The sequence below is a fragment of the Camelina sativa genome, chromosome 12 (genome assembly GCF_030686135.1).
Source record: "Camelina sativa cultivar CO46 ecotype springtype chromosome 12, ASM3068613v1".
Classification (NCBI taxonomy): domain Eukaryota; kingdom Viridiplantae; phylum Streptophyta; class Magnoliopsida; order Brassicales; family Brassicaceae; genus Camelina; species Camelina sativa.
In genome coordinates, this window is record NC_141891.1 from 27,054,482 (window position 1) to 27,074,174 (window position 19,693).

Sequence of the window (19,693 nt, forward strand, 5' to 3'; positions counted from 1 at the left end):
CCACTTATAACCATTTTGTCCCAAAACAGGTTAAAACCAAGAAAACATTGCTTAGAAGCTGTAAACAGCTATGTTAGTGTTTATGGGGTTAAAATGTGTCTTAATCCAATGCAATTAACTAATTATAAGAGTTTGAGATAGATGTGGAGAGTTTAAAAGCCACTTATACCCATTTTGTCCCAAAACAGGCTAAAACCAAGAAAACATTGCTTAGAAGTTGTAAACAGCTATGTTAGTGTTTCTGGGGTTAAAATGTGTCTTAATCCAATGCAACTAACTAATTATAAGAGTTTGAGATAGATGTGAAGAGTTTAAAAGCAACTTATACCCATTTTGTCCCAAAACAGGCTAACAGCAAGAAAACATTGCTTAGTAGCTGTAAACAGCTATGTTAGTGTTTATGGGGTTAAAATGTGTCTTAATCCAATGCAACTAACTAAGTATAAGAGTTTGAGATAGATATGGAGAGTTTAAAAGCCACTTATAACCATTTTGTCCCAAAACAGGCTAAAACCAAGAAAACATTGCTTAGAAGCTGTAAACAGCTATGTTAGTGTTTATGGGGTTAAAATGTGTCTTAATCCAATTCAACTAACTAATTATAAGAGTTTGAGATAGATGTGGAGAGTTTAAAAGCCACTTATACCCATTTTGTCCCAAAACAGGCTAAAACCAAGAAAACATTGCTTAGAAGTTGTAAACAGCTATGTTAGTGTTTCTGGGGTTAAAATGTGTCTTAATCCAATGCAACTAACTAATTATAAGAGTTTGAGATAGATGTGAAGAGTTTAAAAGCCACTTATACCCATTTTGTCCCAAAACAGGCTAACAGCAAGAAAACATTGCTTAGTCGCTGTAAACAGCTATGGTAGTGTTTATGGGGTTAAAATGTGTCTTAATCCAATGCAACTAACTAAGTATAAGAGTTTGAGATAGATGTGGAGAGTTTAAAAGCCACTTATAACCATTTTGTCCCAAAACAGGCTAAAACCAAGAAAACATTGCTTAGAAGCTGTAAACAGCTATGTTAGTGTTTATGGGGTTAAAATGTGTCTTAATCCAATGCAACTAACTAATTATAAGAGTTTGAGATAGATGTGGAGAGTTTAAAAGCCACTTATAACCATTTTGTCCCAAAACAGGTTAAAACCAAGAAAACATTGCTTAGAAGCTGTAAACAGCTATGTTAGTGTTTATGGGGTTAAAATGTGTCTTAATCCAATGCAACTAACTAATTATAAGAGTTTGAGATAGATGCGGAGAGTTTAAAAGCCACTTATACCCATTTTGTCCCAAAACAGGCTAACAGCAAGAAAACATAGCTTAGTAGCTGTAAACAGCTATCTTAGTTTTATGGGGTTAAAATGTGTCTTAATCCAATGCAACTAACTAATTATAAGAGTTTGAGATAGATGTGCAGAGTTTAAAAGCCACTTATACCCATTTTGTCCCAAAACAGGCTAAAACCAAGAAAACTTTGCTTAGAAGTTGTAAACAGCTATGTTAGTGTTTCTGGGGTTAATATGTGTCTTAATCCAATGCAACTAACTAATTATAAGAATTTGAGATAGATGTGAAGAGTTTAAAAGCCACTTATACCCATTTTGTCCCAAAACAGGCTAACAGCAAGAAAACATTGCTTAGTAGCTGTAAACAGCTAAGTTAGTGTTTATGGGGTTAAAATGTGTCTTAATCTAATGCAACTATCTAAGTATAAGAGTTTGAGATAGATGTGGAGAGTTTAAAAGCCACTTATAACCATTTTGTCCCAAAACAGGTTAAAACCAAGAAAACACTGCTTAGAAGCTGTAAACAGCTATGTTAGTGTTTATGGGGTTAAAATGTGTCTTAATCCAATGCAACTAACTAATTATAAGAGTTTGAGATAGATGTGGAGAGTTTAAAAGCCACTTATACCCATTTTGTCCCAAAACAGGCTAACAGCAAGAAAACATTGCTTAGTACCTGTAAACAGCTATGTTAGTGTTTATGGGGTTAAAATGTGTCTTAATCCAATGCAACTAACTAATTATAAGAGTTTGAGATAGATGTGGAGAGTTTAAAAGCCACTTATAACCATTTTGTCCCAAAACAGGTTAAAACCAAGAAAACATTCCTTAGAAACTGTAAACAGCTATGTTAGTGTTTATGGGGTTAAAATGTGTCTTAATCCAATGCAACTAACTAATTATAAGAGTTTGAGATAGATGTGGAGAGTTTAAAAGCCACTTATAACCATTTTGTCCCAAAACAGGTTAAAACCAAGAAAACATTGCTTAGAAGCTGTAAACAGCTATGTTAGTGTTTATGGGGTTAAAATGTGTCTTAATCCAATGCAATTAACTAATTATAAGAGTTTGAGATAGATGTGGAGAGTTTAAAAGCCACTTATACCCATTTTGTCCCAAAACAGGCTAAAACCAAGAAAACATTGCTTAGAAGTTGTAAACAGCTATGTTAGTGTTTCTGGGGTTAAAATGTGTCTTAATCCAATGCAACTAACTAATTATAAGAGTTTGAGATAGATGTGAAGAGTTTAAAAGCAACTTATACCCATTTTGTCCCAAAACAGGCTAACAGCAAGAAAACATTGCTTAGTAGCTGTAAACAGCTATGTTAGTGTTTATGGGGTTAAAATGTGTCTTAATCCAATGCAACTAACTAAGTATAAGAGTTTGAGATAGATATGGAGAGTTTAAAAGCCACTTATAACCATTTTGTCCCAAAACAGGCTAAAACCAAGAAAACATTGCTTAGAAGCTGTAAACAGCTATGTTAGTGTTTATGGGGTTAAAATGTGTCTTAATCCAATTCAACTAACTAATTATAAGAGTTTGAGATAGATGTGGAGAGTTTAAAAGCCACTTATACCCATTTTGTCCCAAAACAGGCTAAAACCAAGAAAACATTGCTTAGAAGTTGTAAACAGCTATGTTAGTGTTTCTGGGGTTAAAATGTGTCTTAATCCAATGCAACTAACTAATTATAAGAGTTTGAGATAGATGTGAAGAGTTTAAAAGCCACTTATACCCATTTTGTCCCAAAACAGGCTAACAGCAAGAAAACATTGCTTAGTAGCTGTAAACAGCTATGTTAGTGTTTATGGGGTTAAAATGTGTCTTAATCCAATGCAACTAACTAAGTATAAGAGTTTGAGATAGATGTGGAGAGTTTAAAAGCCACTTATAACCATTTTGTCCCAAAACAGGCTAAAACCAAGAAAACATTTCTTAGAAGCTGTAAACAGCTATGTTAGTGTTTATGGGGTTAAAATGTGTCTTAATCCAATGCAACTAACTAATTATAAGAGTTTGAGATAGATGTGGAGAGTTTAAAAGCCACTTATAACCATTTTGTCCCAAAACAGGTTAAAACCAAGAAAACATTGCTTAGAAGCTGTAAACAGCTATGTTAGTGTTTATGGGGTTAAAATGTGTCTTAATCCAATGCAACTAACTAATTATAAGAGTTTGAGATAGATGCGGAGAGTTTAAAAGCCACTTATACCCATTTTGTCCCAAAACAGGCTAAAACCAAGAAAACATTGCTTAGAAGCTGTAAACAGCTATGTTAGTGTTTATGGGGTTAAAATGTGTCTTAATCCAATGCAACTAACTAAGTATAAGAGTTTGAGATAGATGTGGAGAGTTTAAAAGCCACTTATAACCATTTTGTCCCAAAACAGGCTAAAACCAAGAAAACATTGCTTAGAAGCTGTAAACAGCTATGTTAGTGTTTATGGGGTTAAAATGTGTCTTAATCCAATGCAACTAACTAATTATAAGAGTTTGAGATAGATGTGGAGAGTTTAAAAGCCACTTATAACCATTTTGTCCCAAAACAGGTTAAAACCAAGAAAACATTGCTTAGAAGCTGTAAACAGCTATGTTAGTGTTTATGGGGTTAAAATGTGTCTTAATCCAATGCAACTAACTAATTATAAGAGTTTGAGATAGATGCGGAGAGTTTAAAAGCCACTTATACCCATTTTGTCCCAAAACAGGCTAACAGCAAGAAAACATAGCTTAGTAGCTGTAAACAGCTATCTTAGTGTTTATGGGGTTAAAATGTGTCTTAATCCAATGCAACTAACTAATTATAAGAGTTTGAGATAGATGTGCAGAGTTTAAAAGCCACTTATACCCATTTTGTCCCAAAACAGGCTAAAACCAAGAAAACTTTGCTTAGAAGTTGTAAACAGCTATGTTAGTGTTTCTGGGGTTAATATGTGTCTTAATCCAATGCAACTAACTAATTATAAGAATTTGAGATAGATGTGAAGAGTTTAAAAGCCACTTATACCCATTTTGTCCCAAAACAGGCTAACAGCAAGAAAACATTGCTTAGTAGCTGTAAACAGCTAAGTTAGTGTTTATGGGGTTAAAATGTGTCTTAATCCAATGCAACTATCTAAGTATAAGAGTTTGAGATAGATGTGGAGAGTTTAAAAGCCACTTATAACCATTTTGTCCCAAAACAGGTTAAAACCAAGAAAACATTGCTTAGAAGCTGTAAACAGCTATGTTAGTGTTTATGGGGTTAAAATGTGTCTTAATCCAATGCAACTAACTAATTATAAGAGTTTGAGATAGATGTGGAGAGTTTAAAAGCCACTTATACCCATTTTGTCCCAAAACAGGCTAAAACCAAGAAAACATTGCTTAGAAGTTGTAAACAGCTATGTTAGTGTTTCTGGGGTTAAAATGTGTCTTAATCCAATGCAACTAACTAATTATAAGAGTTTGAGATAGATGTGAAGAGTTTAAAAGCAACTTATACCCATTTTGTCCCAAAACAGGCTAACAGCAAGAAAACATTGCTTAGTAGCTGTAAACAGCTATGTTAGTGTTTATGGGGTTAAAATGTGTCTTAATCCAATGCAACTAACTAAGTATAAGAGTTTGAGATAGATATGGAGAGTTTAAAAGCCACTTATAACCATTTTGTCCCAAAACAGGCTAAAACCAAGAAAACATTGCTTAGAAGCTGTAAACAGCTATGTTAGTGTTTATGGGGTTAAAATGTGTCTTAATCCAATTCAACTAACTAATTATAAGAGTTTGAGATAGATGTGGAGAGTTTAAAAGCCACTTATACCCATTTTGTCCCAAAACAGGCTAAAACCAAGAAAACATTGCTTAGAAGTTGTAAACAGCTATGTTAGTGTTTCTGGGGTTAAAATGTGTCTTAATCCAATGCAACTAACTAATTATAAGAGTTTGAGATAGATGTGAAGAGTTTAAAAGCCACTTATACCCATTTTGTCCCAAAACAGGCTAACAGCAAGAAAACATTGCTTAGTAGCTGTAAACAGCTATGTTAGTGTTTATGGGGTTAAAATGTGTCTTAATCCAATGCAACTAACTAAGTATAAGAGTTTGAGATAGATGTGGAGAGTTTAAAAGCCACTTATAACCATTTTGTCCCAAAACAGGCTAAAACCAAGAAAACATTGCTTAGAAGCTGTAAACAGCTATGTTAGTGTTTATGGGGTTAAAATGTGTCTTAATCCAATGCAACTAACTAATTATAAGAGTTTGAGATAGATGTGGAGAGTTTAAAAGCCACTTATAACCATTTTGTCCCAAAACAGGTTAAAACCAAGAAAACATTGCTTAGAAGCTGTAAACAGCTATGTTAGTGTTTATGGGGTTAAAATGTGTCTTAATCCAATGCAACTAACTAATTATAAGAGTTTGAGATAGATGCGGAGAGTTTAAAAGCCACTTATACCCATTTTGTCCCAAAACAGGCTAAAACCAAGAAAACATTGCTTAGAAGCTGTAAACAGCTATGTTAGTGTTTATGGGGTTAAAATGTGTCTTAATCCAATGCAACTAACTAAGTATAAGAGTTTGAGATAGATGTGGAGAGTTTAAAAGCCACTTATAACCATTTTGTCCCAAAACAGGCTAAAACCAAGAAAACATTGCTTAGAAGCTGTAAACAGCTATGTTAGTGTTTATGGGGTTAAAATGTGTCTTAATCCAATGCAACTAACTAATTATAAGAGTTTGAGATAGATGTGGAGAGTTTAAAAGCCACTTATAACCATTTTGTCCCAAAACAGGTTAAAACCAAGAAAACATTGCTTAGAAGCTGTAAACAGCTATGTTAGTGTTTATGGGGTTAAAATGTGTCTTAATCCAATGCAACTAACTAATTATAAGAGTTTGAGATAGATGCGGAGAGTTTAAAAGCCACTTATACCCATTTTGTCCCAAAACAGGCTAACAGCAAGAAAACATAGCTTAGTAGCTGTAAACAGCTATCTTAGTGTTTATGGGGTTAAAATGTGTCTTAATCCAATGCAACTAACTAATTATAAGAGTATGAGATAGATGTGCAGAGTTTAAAAGCCACTTATACCCATTTTGTCCCAAAACAGGCTAAAACCAAGAAAACTTTGCTTAGAAGTTGTAAACAGCTATGTTAGTGTTTCTGGGGTTAATATGTGTCTTAATCCAATGCAACTAACTAATTATAAGAATTTGAGATAGATGTGAAGAGTTTAAAAGCCACTTATACCCATTTTGTCCCAAAACAGGCTAACAGCAAGAAAACATTGCTTAGTAGCTGTAAACAGCTAAGTTAGTGTTTATGGGGTTAAAATGTGTCTTAATCCAATGCAACTATCTAAGTATAAGAGTTTGAGATAGATGTGGAGAGTTTAAAAGCCACTTATAACCATTTTGTCCCAAAACAGGTTAAAACCAAGAAAACATTGCTTAGAAGCTGTAAACAGCTATGTTAGTGTTTATGGGGTTAAAATGTGTCTTAATCCAATGCAACTAACTAATTATAAGAGTTTGAGATAGATGTGGAGAGTTTAAAAGCCACTTATACCCATTTTGTCCCAAAACAGGCTAAAACCAAGATAACGTTGCTTAGAAGTTGTAAACAGCTATGTTAGTGTTTCTGGGGTTAAAATGTGTCTTAATCCAATGCAACTAACTAATTATAAGAGTTTGAGATAGATGTGAAGAGTTTAAAAGCCACTTATACCCATTTTGTCCCAAAACAGGCTAACAGCAAGAAAACATTGCTTAGTAGCTGTAAACAGCTATGTTAGTGTTTCTGGGGTTAAAATGTGTCTTAATCCAATGCAACTAACTAATTATAAGAGTTTGAGATAGATGTGGAGAGTTTAAAAGCCACTTATACCCATTTTGTCCCAAAACAGGCTAACAGCAAGAAAACATTGCTTAGTAGCTGTAAACAGCTATGTTAGTGTTTATGGGGTTAAAATGTGTCTTAATCCAATGCAACTAACTAATTATAAGAGTTTGAGATAGATGTGGAGAGTTTAAAAGCCACTTATACCCATTTTGTCCCAAAACAGGCTAAAACCATGAAAACATTGCTTAGAAGTTGTAAACAGCTATGCTAGTGTTTCTGGGGTTAAAATGTGTCTTAATCCAATGCAACTAACTAATTATAAGAGTTTGAGATAGATGTGGAGAGTTTAAAAGCCACTTATAACCATTTTGTCCCAAAACAGGTTAAAACCAAGAAAACATTGCTTAGAAGCTGTAAACAGCTATGTTAGTGTTTATGGGGTTAAAATGTGTCTTAATCCAATGCAACTAACTAAGTATAAGAGTTTGAGATAGATGTGGAGAGTTTAAAAGCCACTTATAACCATTTTGTCCCAAAACAGGCTAAAACCAAGAAAACATTGCTTAGAAGCTGTAAACAGCTATGTTAGTGTTTATGGGGTTAAAATGTGTCTTAATCCAATGCAACTAACTAATTATAAGAGTTTGAGATAGATGTGGAGAGTTTAAAAGCCACTTATAACCATTTTGTCCCAAAACAGGTTAAAACCAAGAAAACATTGCTTAGAAGCTGTAAACAGCTATGTTAGTGTTTATGGGGTTAAAATGTGTCTTAATCCAATGCAACTAACTAATTATAAGAGTTTGAGATAGATGCGGAGAGTTTAAAAGCCACTTATACCCATTTTGTCCCAAAACAGGCTAACAGCAAGAAAACATAGCTTAGTAGCTGTAAACAGCTATCTTAGTGTTTATGGGGTTAAAATGTGTCTTAATCCAATGCAACTAACTAATTATAAGAGTTTGAGATAGATGTGCAGAGTTTAAAAGCCACTTATACCCATTTTGTCCCAAAACAGGCTAAAACCAAGAAAACTTTGCTTAGAAGTTGTAAACAGCTATGTTAGTGTTTCTGGGGTTAATATGTGTCTTAATCCAATGCAACTAACTAATTATAAGAATTTGAGATAGATGTGAAGAGTTTAAAAGCCACTTATACCCATTTTGTCCCAAAACAGGCTAACAGCAAGAAAACATTGCTTAGTAGCTGTAAACAGCTAAGTTAGTGTTTATGGGGTTAAAATGTGTCTTAATCCAATGCAACTATCTAAGTATAAGAGTTTGAGATAGATGTGGAGAGTTTAAAAGCCACTTATAACCATTTTGTCCCAAAACAGGTTAAAACCAAGAAAACATTGCTTAGAAGCTGTAAACAGCTATGTTAGTGTTTATGGGGTTAAAATGTGTCTTAATCCAATGCAACTAACTAATTATAAGAGTTTGAGATAGATGTGGAGAGTTTAAAAGCCACTTATACCCATTTTGTCCCAAAACAGGCTAAAACCAAGAAAACATTGCTTAGAAGTTGTAAACAGCTATGTTAGTGTTTCTGGGGTTAAAATGTGTCTTAATCCAATGCAACTAACTAATTATAAGAGTTTGAGATAGATGTGAAGAGTTTAAAAGCAACTTATACCCATTTTGTCCCAAAACAGGCTAACAGCAAGAAAACATTGCTTAGTAGCTGTAAACAGCTATGTTAGTGTTTATGGGGTTAAAATGTGTCTTAATCCAATGCAACTAACTAAGTATAAGAGTTTGAGATAGATATGGAGAGTTTAAAAGCCACTTATAACCATTTTGTCCCAAAACAGGCTAAAACCAAGAAAACATTGCTTAGAAGCTGTAAACAGCTATGTTAGTGTTTATGGGGTTAAAATGTGTCTTAATCCAATTCAACTAACTAATTATAAGAGTTTGAGATAGATGTGGAGAGTTTAAAAGCCACTTATACCCATTTTGTCCCAAAACAGGCTAAAACCAAGAAAACATTGCTTAGAAGTTGTAAACAGCTATGTTAGTGTTTCTGGGGTTAAAATGTGTCTTAATCCAATGCAACTAACTAATTATAAGAGTTTGAGATAGATGTGAAGAGTTTAAAAGCCACTTATACCCATTTTGTCCCAAAACAGGCTAACAGCAAGAAAACATTGCTTAGTAGCTGTAAACAGCTATGTTAGTGTTTATGGGGTTAAAATGTGTCTTAATCCAATGCAACTAACTAAGTATAAGAGTTTGAGATAGATGTGGAGAGTTTAAAAGCCACTTATAACCATTTTGTCCCAAAACAGGCTAAAACCAAGAAAACATTGCTTAGAAGCTGTAAACAGCTATGTTAGTGTTTATGGGGTTAAAATGTGTCTTAATCCAATGCAACTAACTAATTATAAGAGTTTGAGATAGATGTGGAGAGTTTAAAAGCCACTTATAACCATTTTGTCCCAAAACAGGTTAAAACCAAGAAAACATTGCTTAGAAGCTGTAAACAGCTATGTTAGTGTTTATGGGGTTAAAATGTGTCTTAATCCAATGCAACTAACTAATTATAAGAGTTTGAGATAGATGCGGAGAGTTTAAAAGCCACTTATACCCATTTTGTCCCAAAACAGGCTAAAACCAAGAAAACATTGCTTAGAAGCTGTAAACAGCTATGTTAGTGTTTATGGGGTTAAAATGTGTCTTAATCCAATGCAACTAACTAAGTATAAGAGTTTGAGATAGATGTGGAGAGTTTAAAAGCCACTTATAACCATTTTGTCCCAAAACAGGCTAAAACCAAGAAAACATTGCTTAGAAGCTGTAAACAGCTATGTTAGTGTTTATGGGGTTAAAATGTGTCTTAATCCAATGCAACTAACTAATTATAAGAGTTTGAGATAGATGTGGAGAGTTTAAAAGCCACTTATAACCATTTTGTCCCAAAACAGGTTAAAACCAAGAAAACATTGCTTAGAAGCTGTAAACAGCTATGTTAGTGTTTATGGGGTTAAAATGTGTCTTAATCCAATGCAACTAACTAATTATAAGAGTTTGAGATAGATGCGGAGAGTTTAAAAGCCACTTATACCCATTTTGTCCCAAAACAGGCTAACAGCAAGAAAACATAGCTTAGTAGCTGTAAACAGCTATCTTAGTGTTTATGGGGTTAAAATGTGTCTTAATCCAATGCAACTAACTAATTATAAGAGTATGAGATAGATGTGCAGAGTTTAAAAGCCACTTATACCCATTTTGTCCCAAAACAGGCTAAAACCAAGAAAACTTTGCTTAGAAGTTGTAAACAGCTATGTTAGTGTTTCTGGGGTTAATATGTGTCTTAATCCAATGCAACTAACTAATTATAAGAATTTGAGATAGATGTGAAGAGTTTAAAAGCCACTTATACCCATTTTGTCCCAAAACAGGCTAACAGCAAGAAAACATTGCTTAGTAGCTGTAAACAGCTAAGTTAGTGTTTATGGGGTTAAAATGTGTCTTAATCCAATGCAACTATCTAAGTATAAGAGTTTGAGATAGATGTGGAGAGTTTAAAAGCCACTTATAACCATTTTGTCCCAAAACAGGTTAAAACCAAGAAAACATTGCTTAGAAGCTGTAAACAGCTATGTTAGTGTTTATGGGGTTAAAATGTGTCTTAATCCAATGCAACTAACTAATTATAAGAGTTTGAGATAGATGTGGAGAGTTTAAAAGCCACTTATACCCATTTTGTCCCAAAACAGGCTAAAACCAAGATAACGTTGCTTAGAAGTTGTAAACAGCTATGTTAGTGTTTCTGGGGTTAAAATGTGTCTTAATCCAATGCAACTAACTAATTATAAGAGTTTGAGATAGATGTGAAGAGTTTAAAAGCCACTTATACCCATTTTGTCCCAAAACAGGCTAACAGCAAGAAAACATTGCTTAGTAGCTGTAAACAGCTATGTTAGTGTTTCTGGGGTTAAAATGTGTCTTAATCCAATGCAACTAACTAATTATAAGAGTTTGAGATAGATGTGGAGAGTTTAAAAGCCACTTATACCCATTTTGTCCCAAAACAGGCTAACAGCAAGAAAACATTGCTTAGTAGCTGTAAACAGCTATGTTAGTGTTTATGGGGTTAAAATGTGTCTTAATCCAATGCAACTAACTAATTATAAGAGTTTGAGATAGATGTGGAGAGTTTAAAAGCCACTTATACCCATTTTGTCCCAAAACAGGCTAAAACCATGAAAACATTGCTTAGAAGTTGTAAACAGCTATGCTAGTGTTTCTGGGGTTAAAATGTGTCTTAATCCAATGCAACTAACTAATTATAAGAGTTTGAGATAGATGTGGAGAGTTTAAAAGCCACTTATAACCATTTTGTCCCAAAACAGGTTAAAACCAAGAAAACATTGCTTAGAAGCTGTAAACAGCTATGTTAGTGTTTATGGGGTTAAAATGTGTCTTAATCCAATGCAACTAACTAATTATAAGAGTTTGAGATAGATGCGGAGAGTTTAAAAGCCACTTATACCCATTTTGTCCCAAAACAGGCTAAAACCAAGAAAACATTGCTTAGAAGCTGTAAACAGCTATGTTAGTGTTTATGGGGTTAAAATGTGTCTTAATCCAATGCAACTAACTAAGTATAAGAGTTTGAGATAGATGTGGAGAGTTTAAAAGCCACTTATAACCATTTTGTCCCAAAACAGGCTAAAACCAAGAAAACATTGCTTAGAAGCTGTAAACAGCTATGTTAGTGTTTATGGGGTTAAAATGTGTCTTAATCCAATGCAACTTATTAGAGAGTAAAGAGAAAGAGAGAGGAGAGGCCGGTAAGGCCGAGCCTTGGAGGAAGAGGAAAAACGGCCAGTTAGGCCGTGTGTACCAAGAAGAGTGGCCGTGAGGCCATGTGCACCAAGAAGAGTGACCGTGAGGCCATTAGTGGTGTGTGAGCGGCCAGTTAGGCCGTGAACACAATGAGTAAGGCCATATGGGCCGTGTGAAGAGTGAGAGAAGTCAGCAAGGCCATAAGTGCCTTATAAGAAGAACAAAGGCCTTATAAGAAGAAGAGGCCCAAGAAGAAGGAAATATCTCACAAGGAAAAGGGAGAAGGATCTAATGGCCACAAAGAAAGGAAAGAAGGGAGGATCTAACGGTCACAAGGAATGGAAGGGAAGGAGAATCTCGTGCCTTTGGTAGGAGAAAGAAAGAAGGAGTCGCTTTCACCATCCTTTACTCGAGACAAACGGCTACAAGTCTCTATCACCTTCTTCTTCTCTCTAACGGTCATATGACCTTGTATTCTCCTATATTAAGCTGTAATTCTCTCATATGTACAACAATCACAACATTATCTAATAGAAGAGAAACCGTTTTCCCTCTCTACTTGTGTTCTTGTTCATATCAACAATGTAGAGTGTTTAGGAGATTAGCGGTTAGAGGCTGCCCTTAAGGCAGCCTATTCTCTTCTCAAATCCACCTAAACTCTTCTTATTTACTGCTTTACTTAGCCTAGATTACTGATTCTTAATCCTCCTTCTCCTAAGTATACAAACTCTAAGTGTTGTGATACTAGAAGAGGATAAGTCTCAAACTAGTGCTTCTCCTAGTTAGGATCCGCTTACTCTCTAGTATTTGGGTTCTATCTAGCCTAGTTTATGGGGAGTTCATCACAAGTTGATGTTCTCTCCTCCCCCATGAGAATGAGTTAGTTTGTTGTGGGTAAAGGGGGATTCATTCACCAAGTGTTTGTCTACCCTCTCTTATGAGCTTTGTCTCATAAATCCCAACACAACTAACTAATTATAAGAGTTTGAGATAGATGTGGAGAGTTTAAAAACCACTTATACCCATTTTGTCCCAAAACAGGCTAACAGCAAGAAAACATTGCTTAGTGGCTGTGAACAGCTATGTTAGTGTTTATGGGGTTAAAATGTGTCTTAATCGAATGCAACTAACTAATTATAAGAGTTTGATATAGATGTGGAGAGTTTAAAAGCCACTTATACCCATTTTGTCCCAAAATAGGCTAAAATCAAGAAAACATTGCTTAGAAGCTGTAAACAGCTATGTTAGTGTTTCTGGGATTAAAATGAATCTTAATCCAATGCAACTAACTAATTATAAGAGTTTGAGATAGATGTGGAGTGTTTCAAAACCACTTATACCCATTTTGTCCCAAAACAGGCTAACAGCAAGAAAACATTGCTTAGTAGCTGTGAACAGCTATGTTAGTGTTTATGGGGTTAAAATGTGTCTTAATCCAATGCAACTAACTAATTATAAGAGTTTGAGATAGATGTGGAGAGTTTAAAAGCCACTTATACCCATTTTGTCCCAAAATAGGCTAAAATCAAGAAAACATTGCTTAGAAGCTGTAAACAGCTATGTTAGTGTTTCTGGGGTTAAAATGAATCTTAATCCAATGCAACTAGCTAATTATAAGAGTTTGAGATAGATGTGGAGTGTTTAAAAGCCACTTATACCCATTTTGTCCCAAAACAGGCTAACAGCAAGAAAACATTGCTTAGTAGCTGTAAACAGCTATGTTAGTGTTTCTGGGGTTAAAATGTGTCTTAATCCAATGCAACTAACTAATTATAAGAGTTTGAGATAGATGTGGAGAGTTTAAAAGCCAGTTATACCCATTTTGTCCCAAAACAGGCTAACAGCAAGAAAACATTGCTTAGTAGCTGTAAACAGCTATGTTAGTGTTTATGGGGTTAAAATGTGTCTTAATCCAATGTAACTAACTAATTATAAGAGTTTGAGATAGATGTGGAGAGTTTAAAAGTCACTTATACCCATTTTGTCCCAAAACAGGCTAACAGCAAGAAAACATTGCTTAGAAGTTGTAAACAGCTATGTTAGTGTTTCTGGGGTTAAAATGTGTCTTAATCTAATGCAACTAACTAATTATAAGAGTTTGCGATAGATGTGAAGAGTTTAAAAGCCACTTATACCCATTTTGTCCCAAAACAGGCTAACAGCAAGAAAACATTGCTTAGTAGCTGTAAACAGCTATGTTAGTGTTTCTGGGGTTAAAATGTGCCTTAATCCAATGCAACTAACTAATTATAAGAGTTTGAGATAGATGTGGAGAGTTTAAAAGCCACTTATACCCATTTTGTCCCAAAACAGGCTAACAGCAAGAAAACATTGCTTAGTAGCTGTAAACAGCTATGTTAGTGTTTATGGGGTTAAAATGTGTCTTAATCCAATGCAACTAACTAATTATAAGAGTTTGAGATAGATGTGGAGAGTTTAAAAGCCACTTATACCCATTTTGTCCCAAAACAGGCTAAAACCAAGAAAACATTGCTTAGAAGTTGTAAACAGCTATGTTAGTGTTTCTGGGGTTAAAATGTGTCTTAATCCAATGCAACTAACTAATTATAAGAGTTTGAGATAGATGTGAAGAGTTTAAAAGCCACTTATACCCATTTTGTCCCAAAACAGGCTAACAGCAAGAAAACATTGCTTAGTAGTTGTAAACAGCTATGTTAGTGTTTATGGGGTTAAAATGTGTCTTAATCCAATGCTACTAACTAATTATAAGAGTTTGAGATAGATGCGGAGAGTTTAAAAGCCACTTATACCCATTTTGTCCCAAAATAGGCTAAAATCAAGAAAACATTGCTTAGAAGCTGTAAACAGCTATGTTAGTGTTTCTGGGATTAAAATGTATCTTAATCCAATGCAACTAACTAATTATAAGAGTTTGAGATAGATGTGGAGTGTTTAAAAACCACTTATACCCATTTTGTCCCAAAACAGGCTAACAGCAAGAAAACATTGCTTAGTAGCTGTGAACAGCTATGTTAGTGTTTATGGGGTTAAAATGTGTCTTAATCCAATGCAACTAACTAATTATAAGAGTTTGAGATAGATGTGGAGAGTTTAAAAGCCACTTATACCCATTTTGTCCCAAAATAGGCTAAAATCAAGAAAACATTGCTTAGAAGCTGTAAACAGCTATGTTAGTGTTTCTGGGGTTAAAATGAATCTTAATCCAATGCAACTAACTAATTATAAGAGTTTGAGATAGATGTGGTATTGATCAAGAGAATAAGCCTAAGGCAGCCATGGCCGTCCGTACAATTATGGGGCCGTCCGTACAACCAAGCAATAAGGCCGAGTCATGTAAGTGTGTAAAGACAATGAGGAGGCCTGCTCTCCTTAGGCCCATGAGAAGGATCTAGAATGTCGCTTGTAGCCGTTAGAGAGGAGGAACAAGTGGAGTCACGGGTTATGTTGTGTTTAAGGAGACTAGGACGGGTCACTATCACCGTTGGGATTAGTTCTATCTCTCTCCTTGTCCCTATCACTTATACGATCGGTTGGTAGAGGGTGTAGCCCTAATTTTCCCTTGATATATATAGGCTTTAGCCTACATTGTAATATGTATTCTTATGGAACAATAACCTAATCTTTTCTTCTTCCTCATTCTCTTTGTCTACCGATATCTCTCATCAATCTCTTGATTCTCTTCTTTATTCTACAAAGTCTAACATGGTATCAGAGCGAGTTCTTCGATTCTCTACAGTCTAATCTCATTCTCCTACTCATTTCTACACTCTAGTCTCCTTATCTTCGTTTCTTCTCACTCGCATCTCTTTTATTCTCCGGGTAAAAGCTTTACCCATCGGTCCATAGAAATCCGACCATGGAAAACGCCAAGCCCATTGTTTCACCGGTTGTCCTAAAGGGGACAAACTACTTGCTGTGGACAAGAACCACAAGAACCGCCCTTGGAGGTCGTGGCCTTTGGAGTCATGTCGAGTCCGACTATGTCCCAAAGAAAAACCCCAAAGGAGAGGACGCTTCCGAGGCGGAAGCGGAGGAAGAGAGCGAGAGGAAGGCCAAATGGTTCCAAGAAGACCAAGTTGTCCTATCTGTTCTCCAAAACTCTCTGGACACGCCTATCCTTGAGGCCTACTCATATTGCGAGACGGCCAAGGAACTGTGGGAAACACTTAAAGGCGTGTATGGTAATGTCTCTAACATGACTAGAGTCTTTGAGGTCAAGAAGGCCATAAATGATCTTAACCAAGATGATGTGGAGTTCACTAAGCATCTTGGTAAGTTCCGTGCACTATGGTCCGAGCTTGACATGTTGCGGCCAAGTACACTTGAGGCAAGTGTGCTAAACGAAAGAAAGGAGCAAGACAAAGTCTTCGGACTCCTACTTACCTTGAACCCGTCCTTCAACGACCTCTTGAAGCACATCCTAAGGGCAGAGAAGCTCCCCTCCTTTGAAGATATTTGCTCCCAAATTCAGAAAGAGCAAGGATCCCTTGATTTGTTTAGCGGTAAGGGGGAGCTCGCTTCGGCCAACAAAGGAACGTACAAGCAAGAGGAGAGGAAGTGGTTGGTGTGCGACCACTGCAAGAAGCGGGGTCATCTGAAAGACAAGTGCTGGGTTCTCCATCCTCATCTCAAGCCGGCCAAGTTCAAAGCCAACCTCTCAAAGGAAGCGGTTAGCGATAAAGGAGCCGGATCATCAAAGCAGGGAGATGAGGTGGCCATGACCGCAGCCTACGGAGATGTGGTGAGGAAGTCAGACCTTGAGGCTCTCATCCGCTCCATTGCTTCACTCAAGGAGTCTGGTATCTCTTTCTTTACTTCTAGGCCTAGCAAATCGCTTGTTATTGACTCGGGAGCCTCACATCATATGATTAGTAACCCTAGTTTAATTGACAACATAAAACCGGCCTTAGGAAGTGTTGTTATTGCAAATGGAGAACAAATACCAGTAAAGGGAATAGGGGACTTGAAACTATTTGATAAAACCTCAAAAGCTTTCTTTATGCCTACCTTTACCTCCAATTTACTATCGGTTAAGAGGGCCACAAATGATTTGAATTGTTATGCAATCTTTGGTCCTAACAATGTTTATTTTCAGGATATTGAGACTGGAAAGGTTCTTGGAGAAGGGCAAGGGAGTGGAGATCTCTATGTCCTAGAGAAAACCGATCCAAATTTATCCTCTACTAAGTCTTGTTTTGTTGTTGATTCGAATATGGTGTGGCATGCTAGGCTAGGCCACCCACATTCACGTGCTTTAGGGTTGATGTTTCCTAATATTTCTTTTGATAATTCTACTTGTGAACCTTGTATTCTTGGAAAACATTGCAAGTCTATCTTTCCTAAGTCAACTACTATTTATGAGAATTGTTTTGATTTAGTTCACTCAGATGTTTGGACATCACCATGCCTATCTAGAGATAATAACAAGTATTTTGTGACCTTTATTGATGAAAAATCAAAATACACTTGGATTACCTTGTTACCATCTAAAGATAGAGTATTTGATGCCTTTATCAACTTTCAAAATTATGTGACTAATCACTTCAATGCTAAACTTAAGGTACTTAGGTCTGATAATGGGGGGGAATACACAAATTGCAAGTTCAAAGAACATCTCTCCAAGCATGGCATTCTCCATCAAACGAGTTGTCCCTACACGCCACAACAAAATGGTGTGGCCGAGAGGAAGAACCGGCACCTCATGGAAGTGGCGCGGGCAATCATGTTCCATTCGAGTGTTCCTAAACGATATTGGGGTGATGCCGTGATGACTGCATGCTACCTAATCAACCGAACACCAACTAGAGTTCTTCATGACTTATCTCCATTTGAAGTACTAAACAAATTTAAACCATCTCTTGATCACTTACGAGTTTTCGGCTGTGTTTGTTTTGTGTTAGTACCAGGAGAACAAAGGAGTAAGCTGGATGCCAGAAGTACAAAGTGTATGTTCATTGGCTACTCTACCACACAAAAGGGGTACAAATGTTATGATCCGGCCACAAGTCGACTATATGTCTCTCGAGATGTCCGGTTTCTAGAACATGTGGGCTACCATGACAAGAGGGATTGGAACAGCCTTAAAGATCTCTCTCACTCACCTAATGACCGAGCTTCGAGTCTACGGTTCCTTCTTGATCACCTTGGCAACCCATCTCCACCAACGGGTGCCGTGCGGCCAACACTAAGTCAAATTTCTACCGATGGTGGGTCTGACCAAGGAGATGCAAATGACAATGGTTCAGCCCAAGATGGTGAATCTCTCGAGTCTGGCCTACCCATAACCGGTGTTCCCGTCCCTGGCCCTACAACGGACACGCATGCTCCGGCGGCGGCCTCTACCGAGGAAAACACGGAGACGGCTCCTACGGACGGTACGTCCACCGTGTTGCCTAGCGTGGATCCACTTCCAGCACCAGTCCTGCGTCGGAGCACCAGACCTCGGTCGGATCCCTCCACTTGGAAGAACAAGCGTGTCTATTACAACAGCCAAGCTGTCGCTCATCCCATTCAGTCCGTTTGTTCCCTTGAGCTGTTACCTGCTGATCACCAAGCTTTCTTCGGCCAAGTGGACGCCAATTGGATCCCGCAGACATATGATGAAGCCAAGGAACATCAAGTTTGGTTAGATGCGGTCAAGGATGAAACTGGCGCCATGATCCGGAATCATACGTGGGACGAATCGGATCTTCCTCAAGGCAAGCGGGCAGTTAGCTCCAAATGGGTGTTTACCATAAAGTATTTGAGCAATGGTGACATTGAACGGCATAAAGCCAGGTTAGTGGCCCGTGGCTTCACCCAAACCTATGGCGCGGACTACACGGACACCTTTGCACCCGTGGCCAAGCTCCATACGGTTCGGGTTGTGCTGTCTCTTGCTGTCAACCTCTCATGGGACTTATGGCAGATGGATGTGAAGAACGCCTTCCTTCAAGGTGAACTTGATGAAGAAGTGTACATGACGCCTCCTCCCGGCCTTGAAGACATGGTTACACCCGGAAAAGTCTTGAGGCTACGTAAGGCCATCTATGGCCTTAAGCAGTCCCCACGAGCGTGGTACCACAAACTAAGCTCCACTCTCAAGACTGATGGTTTTACGCGATCGGAGGCTGATCATACCCTCTTCACGCGTCGCACCTCTATTGGTTGGGTGGTGGTGCTCATATACGTCGACGACATCATCGTGACTGGTGATGATAAGGCGGCCATTCAGGACACCAAGGACTCTCTCAAGTCGGTATTTGACATCAAGGACCTTGGGGAACTCAAATACTTTCTTGGTATTGAGATTTGTCGCTCACCGGAAGGACTCTTCCTCTCACAACGCAAGTATACTCTTGACTTGTTAGAGGAGACTGGCAAGCTTGGTGTGTCTCCGGTTGCTACGCCCCTTGATGAAGATTACCAGCTCAAGCGAAAGGGGGAGAGCTTACGGGCAAAAGAAGGCCGACCTAAGGAACCAATGGACGAGCCATTCTTAGACGTCACACGCTACCGCCGGCTTGTAGGTAAGCTGATATACCTTACTATCACACGACCTGACATATCTTACGCTGTGAATCAGGTTAGCCAACATATGAAGGCACCAAGCAAGTACCAATGGAGTCAAGTCGAAAGGATCCTAAGCTATCTCAAGGGCAGTCCGGGTCAAGGTATTTGGATGGGCAAGAATGACAACACCGAAATCGTTGGCTATTGTGATGCGGATTACAATGGCGACACGCTGGATAGGAGATCCACCACTGGGTACTGCACGTTTGTTGGAGGCAACTTGGTTACATGGAGGTCTAAGAAACAAA